Source organism: Gekko japonicus, unplaced genomic scaffold, assembly GCF_001447785.1.
Source record: "Gekko japonicus isolate JY-2015 unplaced genomic scaffold, Gekko_japonicus_V1.1 scaffold203, whole genome shotgun sequence".
NCBI classification, from domain to species: Eukaryota; Metazoa; Chordata; class Lepidosauria; order Squamata; family Gekkonidae; genus Gekko; species Gekko japonicus.
This window is the reverse complement of record NW_015170280.1, coordinates 55684-63775: the sequence shown is the minus strand read 5'-3', so window position 1 is coordinate 63775 and position 8092 is coordinate 55684. Positions and strand designations below refer to the sequence as shown.

The 8092-nt window shown below is 46.9% G+C and overlaps 1 protein-coding gene across 2 annotated transcripts in view; it reads left to right on the top strand.

The window, feature by feature from the left end:
* Positions 1-578: 578 nt before the first annotated feature.
* Positions 579-8092, top strand: part of THRAP3 (thyroid hormone receptor associated protein 3) — a 36295-nt gene continuing 28781 nt past the window's right edge. For both annotated transcript variants that reach the window (XM_015417780.1, XM_015417777.1), the window contains exon 1: positions 579-650. The gene's annotated coding sequence lies outside the window, so the exon portion shown is untranslated. The remainder of the gene's footprint in view (positions 651-8092) is intronic.

Below are 8092 nucleotides of genomic sequence, written 5' to 3'. Positions count from 1 at the left end.
CAGGCTTGCCGTGGCTGACCCCAGCAACAGGGGCTGTGGCACTTTGCCCTTGGACAGGATGTGGTCAATTCTATGTAGTTACTTATATGATATAATTAATTCGCTGCCATTTAACCCGTACAAGTAACCTGAGATACACTCTCGCCTCAGCTTCCCGGCGGCTCTTTCATACCCCAAATCCTGAGAAGCACGTCGCTCGCTCGCCGTCTCTTCCCGTCTTTGAATCTCGTGCAAGCCTTTCCTGGGAGCTGTAGTCCTCTTTCTGCAAGAGCCTCCGTGATAGCCAACGGTCGGCTCGGCAAGAAACGACTACATTTCCCATCAGACTTTAGGATACTTGTCGCGGATAAGAAGGGGAAGGAGTCTGAATAAGGAGATGGGGGTACGAGATTATGCAGGAGCAGGTGGTCGACGCCAGGCGCGCGTTTTCCCCTAAGCATGCTGGGAGGTGTCGTTTTTATTCAGCCACCATCCATAGCTGCCAAGGGGCACTTGCGGTCCCGAAGAACTACATCTCCCATAAGCCTCCCCGCTATAGCTTCTCGCGCGCCGAGTATCTGGGCCTTTTGCTGCTGTGAGGCGGTGAGAGGTGGACGAGAGCGGGTTGCGGTGGCGAGTGAGTTGTGTGGTTATCGCCTTCGATCCTCGAGGTTGGGAATTCTTTTTTTTTAACCTCATACCTTACGATCGGAGGAGGGGTGGCGGCGCGGTGAGGCCTAGAGAGGTGGGGGAGCGACGGCTGCGCGGGGGGGGGGCGTCATTCCTGAGGTAAACTGGTTTACGGTGTGTCGGGTTGGGTGGAGCCCCAAAACTCTCGAGCGGCTTGGTCCGGGAGGGAGCGCCAAGGCCTCTCAGGGCACCCCCCCTCCCTTTGAACTCGGCTGCGACGCTTGGCCCTACCCTTGCCCTCGGTGCCCCGTTCACGTTAGGAGCTTCTAGAACCCTCGCCGGGTGCAGATTTACTTCCGTTAAAAGAATCGCTACTTGATAGAGGGTTTTTTTGGGGGGGGGGAGGGGGCGGGTCGTGGGGATACTGAAGTCAGTGATTTTAGAAGGGTGTCACTCTACACTAATAGACTGAAACAGAATTACTGGTTGTAGGTTACATAGCTGGTTTAATGGCAAACAGAGATTAAACAAACAAGAGATCAAACATTTCTTTAATTCTTCCTATAAATCAAATAATGATCTTTTCTTCTTTGAATTAGTATACTTGCCATTATGAGGTATCTGTGACCCGACTCAATGCTATTGTTTTTGCTGCAGGTATATAATTGGAAATAATGTTCATTTGTCTTTTAGTACACTGCTTTTTAAAAATAGGGAATAGTAATAGAATCTGAAGTAGGGATGTGCATTCGGTTCGTCTGAACCGAATGCACCCCCGAAAATGGCCCATTTGGGCCCCTTTCGAGCTGCTGTGGGCCGATTCAGATTCTCTGATTTGAATCGGCTTGCTGCCGAATTGCCGCCGAAATTTGGCAGCCATTCGGCCCCATTATATCCTATGGGCCATTGAAGTCAATGGTGAAAACATAGGGTATATTCTGGGGGCTGGAGGGAAGGGGGTTTGAGAGAGAGGCTCCAAACTTGCAGGGTAGATGCTGGAGCCTCTCCCCAAGATACCCACTAAGTTTCAAAAAATTGAATTGGTGGTGGGGCAAGCTGTTTGGGGGCCCGTAGAATTGGACCCCCTGGTCCAATGTTTTTGAAACTTAGTGGGTATCTTGGGGAGAGGCTCCAGCATCTACCCTGCAAGTTTGGAGCCTCTCTCTCAAACCCCCTTCCCTCCAGCCCCCAGAATATACCCTATGTTTTCGCCATTGACTTCCATGGCCCATAGGATATAATGGGGCTGAAATTGACATTCAGCTGGCTGATAGACTGCCGAATTGGTGATACTAACATGCTGGAGTCTTACTGCTGGCCTAAATTGATTCTGCCTGATTCCCCCGAATCCGAATCGGCCAAAAAAAATTTTTTGGGGCACACCCCTAATCTGAAGGGAAAGAATTCCTAAACCTCATCAGTGATATTTGCAATTCAGTCCTAAAATTCTTTTACTACAAGACACAGCCAACAAAAGTGAAAGATTCTACCTCCTCCCCTTCCACACTTAAATTTGCTACAGTTGTCTGACTGCTGCCGTGGAAGGTCTCAGGTGCAGTCTTGGGTCATAACATGTTATTGTGTTGACTTCATACATATTCAGTACAGAACAACTGAGATACCCGTGGGAAAGAAGTAGTAGGAAATAAGCTTTTAGGCTGTTTTCTGTGTTCAGCAACAACTGTTAACCAAAGCCTGTGGTAGTACAATAAGATATGTTGCTGCATTTTTGGTTATATTCCTGTTAATGTTTTAAACTTGGTGAATCTTCTTTCTTATCTGTAACCACGGAAATTGGAAATAATATCATTTTGCTTTAAGAATAATAATTATTTTATGGCGTTGTATGTAGAATAGCCAGGAGATCTTGAGATTGGCAGTCCCACTGACTTCATTTGGACTTTCTTATGAATTGTAAATTCTTGCTTGCTGGGCAGCATTGAGGACAGAGAATTTGCTACTGCTGTTTTTGCCTGCTTAAACTGAATGGTGTTGCTTTGCACCACTGAGTCTAAAAGAGTAAAAACTGGGAGCAACAACTAAGCCTGGGCTCAACAAATCCCAGGTGTTGGGTTGCCTAGAATTTCATTGTGGTGCTCTACTTTCAGAAGTGATTTTATTGTTCTCAGTGGAGGTACAAAGCTTATTTATTACTTTGCATCTGAATATTTTGGTTTATGACATAAAAACAATTGTGCATTAAGTTTTTGTCACTTCTTGTTTATATGTAAAGTTAATTTTACACCATTCAGTGCTGCTGGATGATTTAAGCTGCTTCTTATATTAGCTCCAATATTCAATTAAATGGAGTTCTGAAAAATAATTCCTATATTTTCTACAACACCTTTCACCACAGCTTTAATAGCATTGAAAGAAACTGTGAAGACTAGTTAAGGATTAGAGTTTGCAGTAGCAGTAATCAGAAAATATGGTTATAAAAATATAAAACCCTGAATGCTGAAATATGAGTATGGCTCTTACATTTTTGGTCAAGGCCTCCACTAAGCTGTGCTTTGATTTTCTTCTAAATAGTTTTCATTTGTTGAGTGTCATCAGTTTCCTTTATTCAGCCTCTTAAGCAATAAGATTTTGTGGCTGGGTTCCAATACTCCTTTTCCTAAGGATTCGGTTCCCTTATAAAAGCAATGAGGTTGGGGCTAGCTATTGAGTGACTTTGAGACCATTGCCATTTTTACAAGTGTTACAAGGTGCATTTGGCTTAAGAGGCTCTTCTGAACCCAGGTGTTGGCATGGCCTAAAATTGATATCCAGTGTTTAAATAACGTGGCCAGAATTCTCCCCTTCTTTCCCTGAGAGTGGGTACTTTGTGCTTTGTCATCACTCTCTCTCTCCAGCCACCTTCCCGGCATGCTCTTATGTGAAAACTAATAACAGCCTCTTTCCTGAGCATGCTCAAAAGCAGTACAGCACTTGGAAATCTCTCAGGGCTAGATGTCTCCTCCCTGGGATTGCCTGCTGGCTTTGTGCCAGGACCTAGATGTATTTTAAAGGGTTTGTTAAATGAGACTTGCCATTTGTTCGTGCTGCAACTGTTTCTAAGGGTCAGGGAGACTGAGTGTGTGCTATGCTGACCAATTTCTCCATGATCCTTTGCCAGTTAGTCCAGAGGATTATTAGGTGCTCTTGATCCATTCACTTGCTACAATGTACAAAGTCTGATCTACGTGACAGTGGAGGTCAGTGTGATGGTTAAGGAGGTGTGTATCTATGGCTTACAAACTACAACATAACATCTGGTGTGAATTGCCTTGCTGATTAAATTTCCTGTTCTCTTTTTGTGGAGAGCAACTCGGACTCCCCCTGCTTGGGTTTGCAGATGGTTTTATGCTGCTGACTCTTTAATACTTCATGGTAGGCAATAGCCTCTTCAATCAGTTGAGTGATATACTGTTTAAAGTGGCTTTGAGTGTCTTTTGCTGTGAAGCAGTCACATTCAAAATACCTTATTTGTCACATCTTGGACATAAAATTTATTTTACAATGATGGATTGAATTTATAATTCTTACTAGTAGCAAAGCTCATTATAGAAGCAATACAATGAGCTCTAGAAAGATGTGAGAGGCACCTTACAGGCCTTGCTCCATTCCACGCATTTCCATACACGTGAATGCAGCTGTACACAGCCCCTCAGCGTTTTCTTATACATCGTCTCTCTATCCATCTGTCTGCCTGCACAGAGGACCCCGGCTGCAATCCGCCTTCCCCCCCTCCCAGTGCTCGGGCCCACGCTGCTCGTGCATGTCGTCCTTGTCCTCCTCCTTGGGCGGCTTGTCCTCTCTGGCGGTGGCCCCTATTCGCTCCGCCCACTGGGAACGACTTGGGGGGGGCAGTCGCTCATAGCAGAGAGTCAGCGGCGGGACAAAAGGTCACACCCACACCCCCCACCATTGCCAGATGTGCCCCGCGGTCCATCACCCACCTGGAGGCACAGAGGAGCGTGGGGCCAGGCGAAGCAGCAGAGAGGCTGCTGGTAGGGGAGTGGGGGGAAGTGCCGCGTGAGGAAGGTGAGCCGGGCCCGCAGTGGCATCATGCGGTGGCGGCCAGAGATGGGGCTGCCCCCGGGAGCGCCAGAGGCTCTGGGGTCAAGAGAATCAGCCAGTCAACGTGGGCCGAGCAGCACGGAGCCACAAAGAGCTGCTGGGATGGGGGAGAAGGAGGCTAGAAGCCAGGGGCCTGGCCGAACGAGCCGTACTCTCCTCTGAGGTGGTTCTGTTGTGAGTTGATTTTTGGCGTGTGCTGCTTCTGTGGGCAGTACTCAGGCAACGCAGCCACCAATGGATAGAGACCCCTGGTGAGTGACACATCAGGGAGCCAATGGATTTGGGAGCAGTGTTCCCTCTAAGCTGAGTTAGTGTGAGCGAGCTCACAGTATTTTAGCCTCTGGCTCACACATTTTTGTCTTAGTTCAGGAAGGATGTCTCCAGAGCAAACTAATTTATGCAGTAGCCAAATCACCTGCTCACAACCACAGAGTAAAATTTTTGCTCACAAGACTCCACAGCTTACACGGAGCACTGTTTGGGAGTGTGTGGAATGTTCAGGAAAGAGTCACCCCAAAACAGAATTATATATAAGGAGAGAATCTCTCTACATAATAATCCTGTTTGGTGGTGGCACTCCTGAACATTCCATACGCTACCAAATCAGTTGGCTCCCTGATCTGTCACTCAGAAGCTGTCCCTATCCACTGGCTCCTCCAATATTCTAAACAGTTTGCTGTTCCTTTTCCCCCAACACAGAGGTCATTTGCATATGCGGCCTGATTGACCTTTGCCTCTAACATTCTAAACAGTTTGCTGTTGGGCATCATTGAATGTGTCCAGAGGTAAAATACATATCCTAATTTCCCCTTAAACGGTCACTGGGGTTGCTAAAATACATATCCCAATCGTCTCTTAAACAGTTACTGGAGTTGCCAATCTCTCTGTGGGGCCTGGAGATCTCCCAGAAATCACCGTGTTCCCCAGCCACAGCACATCATTTCCCCTACAGAAAATTTCCCAGCTATTACAATGGCTGCTTTGGGCGATGGATTCTATGGCATTATACCCTGCTGAAGTCCCTCCTCACCCCAAACCTTGCCCTCCCCAGGCTCTGCCCCTCAAATCTACAGGTCTGGCCCTCCCCTTTGTATTGCCAGCCTCCAGGCAGCACCTGGAGATCTCCAAGATCGGTTCTCCTGGAGAGAATGGCTGCTTTGGGCAATGGACTCTATGGCATTATACCCTACTGAGGTCCCTCCTCACCCCAAACCCTGCCCTCCCCAGGCTCTACCCCTCAAATCTACAGGTCTGGCCCTCCCCGTAGTATTGCCAGCCTCCAGGCAGCACCTGGAGATCTCCAAGATCAGTTCTCCTGGAGAGAATGGCTGCTTTGGGCGGTGGACTCCATGGAATTATACCCTGCTGATCTCCCTCTGTACTCCAAACCCTGCCCTCCCCAGGCTCTACCCCTCAGATCTACAGGTCTGGCCCTCCCCTTACTATTGCCAGCCTCCAGGCAGCACCTGGAGACCTCCAAGATCAGTTCTCCTGGAGAGAATGGCTGCTTTGGGCAGTGGACTCTATGGCATTATACCCTGCTGAGGTCCCTCTGCATTCCAAACCCTGCCCTCTCCAGGCTCTACCTCTCAAATCTACAGGTATTTCCCAACCCAGAGTTTGCAACCCTGTAACTAGCTATGGAACCGCTTTCCAGACCCTTCGAACCCAGAAAACATGGCATAAGAGGAGGTGCTTTTCTATCTTAGCTGCCACTGCATAACCCCAAATCAACATAAGTTAGGGGCGAAGGGAACCATACCTGCTACCATGAGGCTGTCCTCCTGTACTACTCACTTGGGGCAGCAAAATTACTTGAGACAGCCCTGCCTTATAGCTAAGCAGGAGGAAATAAATATGGCTTGCCTCCCTCTATTTTCCTTTTCCCTCTGCCGCCCCACCAGCCACAGCCGGGACACTTTCTTCTGTATTTTTTCCCACAACAGGCCTTACTCCTAGTTATATATAAGGAGAGATTCCCCCTGCATTGTGTGTAACATCCTTTTGGGAGTTTGGGGTAAGTGTTCTTTCCTTCCTGATCTGGCACAATTGCTTCCTCATATCTGAAAAGTGGCCACTTGGTTTGGATTAGCTTGGCATGGCGAAGGGAGCCTTGTTAGCTGTTGACTGTTTTGGATTATTTTGTGCAATTGGAATGGAAATCACATCCTTAAAATGTATAAATCCTCTTCTGTGACCTGATCATCGCCAGAAGCATTACTGAATGACTAATGTAATCTTTTTAGCTGCTGTTGTGGGTTTTTTTAAGAGGCCAGAAAGTGTATTCCTGATATTGTTATTGCTGATTTTCTCATGTATACCATATGCACTGTCTATTCTGATATCTTTTTAAAATATTTTGTGGGATTCCAGATACCTGGCATGCCTGTGTATTTATGAAATTTGTTTTCAGTGGCTTCACTTTCAGCAGGTTCCACAATTTCCTCAGGGTTTTGCTCATAAAGTTCATCCCTTAATCTGTCGTTATCTCCTTTGAGAGGCCTATTATCAAAAAATAGCAGCTCCTGGGCCACCACGTTGGCCATCATACTTTTAAAAGAGCATTGGCTTTTTTTGGGGGGGGGGTTATAGTCCACTAAGACTAGTGTGTAGTTGTGCCACCTGGCCATGTTGTCCAGAGTCTTCACCAGCTCAACAACTGCAGATCTTGGAAGCTACAGCAGGGTTGACTCTGGCAAGCACTTGGATGGGAGACCTCCTTGAAATACCAGCAGTTGGGAGGTGGGGGCAGGCTTTATTCAGCCACTGCTCAGAATATCCTCCAAGCCCCCAGTAGGGGTCAGTCACCAGAGGTCACCATGACTTTCAGGTGCATACATACACACACACATGAAAAAAATACCCCCCCCCCAAAAAAAAACACACAACTGCACCATCAAATGGCTCTTCTATTAAGGGTGTATGCTTCATGGGCCTTCTTGGGTGCTCAGCAGACTGGGTGAACTGGTACTCCAGGCAGGATGTATATATGATCTGGCCTAAAATACCCATAGAGTTTTGAAGCCGCTAGCTAGGATTGTGGTCAAGCATCTGAAAAAAATTCCCAGGAAGTTATTAGAGGGTGGATTTAATTCCTCTAAAATGGTGCTGCCTAGAAATGTAGTCACTCCACATAAAAGGACTCTGCTAAAAGAGCCAGACTGTTGCAGCTCTTGCCTTTAAAATTAAGCTCTTCTATGTAATCTGAGCAAAAGTGTGTGCTCAGATACCATAGCATTGACTATCCCTTCAGGAATAACTTTTTCTATATGAGACCGCAAATGTTTTGCCTTAGTAAGAGCAGTCCAGTTTCAGCATGCTTATCAAGATACAAGGCATGAAATGATTTTACCGTAGCAGCATAAATAGTGATTTTACAGCTATGCAGTCAGCTAGTACTTTGTTTACTAGCGCACACATA